We start from the raw sequence: 1,710 nt of genomic DNA, 5'->3' as shown, positions 1-1,710 counted from the left end.
AGAAGTGGGTGAGGGTGTAAGAGGTTGAGAGCTTGGAGAACAGTGTCATGGGGGCAGTACCTGTCACAGGATTGAAATACGGAAAATCTTTCTGAGAAAAGGAACATGAAGAGAATTTATAGATGAGAAACTCATGGTCTGTAACATTTAAAATGAGAAAGCGTCAGCGTGGTAGTCTAGGAAAACCCCAACATGACAGGGAGGAACAGTGAGGGAGAGGGTTAAGATATAGGCATCCGAGAAGGGTGAGTCCACAAAAGCCTTATGTTCAAACTGATTCTGTAACCTTATAACCCAATGGCCATTTTTAGATTGATAACTAGAGTTAACAAAGTATTTTCCGCCATATACCCCCAAGATCCAGGCACGTTCCTCTCACACATCTACCTCCCAATAATGTTTCCCTGATGTGATGATCGGTATACCGAGTACAGCATAACTGCTCTGTACTCAGTATACCGATTGCTCTGATTTGTATGTAGTATTCGTATCTCACTTGTCTCTGATCCACAGCAATGGCAACATTTGGTGTGTTCTTGGGAAGGTCCAGGGTAATGTGAACCCAGTAGCAGCGCATATGTGTCAGCTCATTAAACACCTTCAGCATACCACTCAGGTTAGGAACTTGGAACACTCTCCTTTGTTCCTTGGAGATAGTTTTTCACTTCTTCAGAGTGAGGGTCTTACTCCTGTCCATAATGTCATTCACATCCTGTGGCATTTTCATTGTTGACCCCTGTACCTGATGCTCCAGATCTGAGATGAGATCTCTCAACACCTGGCTCTGCTGGACCAGCTCACTCTCAGCCTGTTCCAGGTCATGGAGAATATCTCCCTCCTCCTTCTCCAGCTTTGCAGCTCCTTCTGCACCTCAGTGTCCAGGATTCCCCTCAGTGTTTTAAAACAATCTCGGATACTTTGTCTCTCATTTTATATTTGATCCTTCCAGGAAGTTCTCTCTTCTCTGATGTCAATTTCCAACTTTTCAGCTTCCTGGTGTTCTGCCCTTACCCTGTCCAAAGCTGCCTGGAGCTTGTCCTTGTACTCCTGGGGCAACCTCCTCCATGAGGAAGGTGCGGTAACCTCGGTGCTCTTGAGACCACTTGCAAAGCCAGCAAACAAACTTCCCATCCTCTACACAGAAAAGCAGGAGTTTTTCTCCATGGTGCACACAGAGATCTCTCTGTTGTTCCTCCCCTGGGCTCAAAATGACCTCTCTAAGTGTCTCCACTATGTTGGCCACATGCTGATTAGGCCTCAGGTTTCCAGGCTGGTAACTGACTCTGTGCACAGGGCAGCTGCTCTCTCCTTCTCTGCAGATCATGGACTCCTTGTTGTCTGCAGTGATGCAGGCTTGACAGAAGCTGTGCCCACAGTCCAGGTTCAGGGGTTCTGTCAGGAAGTCTAGGCAAATGGGCAGTCTAGGCAGAGGTCACTTCCTCCTTTATGTTCACCAGGATTCCTGAAGCCATTGCAGCTGCTCCCCTGTTCCTATTTGTCCTGATCTGAAGCTCTTCTGGCTCACAGATTTCCCCAGTCTTCCTGGGGAAAAGGCCTATGCACTTTTTGGAGTTCCAGCCTGAGGGGCAGACATGGTCAGGATTCAGTCTCCAAAGTAGGGGCCCAGGTCCACCCTTTGCAAAACGAGGAGCCAGGGAGGCACAACGGGCCCCTGCTGGTACCTAACAGCAAAGTCAGGGTCTTCAAGGT

At 48.1% G+C, this 1,710-nt stretch overlaps 1 pseudogene; it reads right to left on the bottom strand.

Annotated features, from left to right (window-relative positions):
- Positions 1-617: 617 nt before the first annotated feature.
- LOC112305340 (tripartite motif-containing protein 5-like) lies at positions 618-1,472 on the bottom strand (annotated as a pseudogene).
- Positions 1,473-1,710: the final 238 nt, after the last annotated feature.

The sequence above is a fragment of the Desmodus rotundus genome, chromosome 4 (assembly GCF_022682495.2).
Source record: "Desmodus rotundus isolate HL8 chromosome 4, HLdesRot8A.1, whole genome shotgun sequence".
NCBI lineage: Eukaryota > Metazoa > Chordata > Mammalia > Chiroptera > Phyllostomidae > Desmodus > Desmodus rotundus.
The sequence above is the reverse complement of the archived record's forward strand: the minus strand, read 5'-3'. Positions and strand labels throughout refer to the sequence as shown.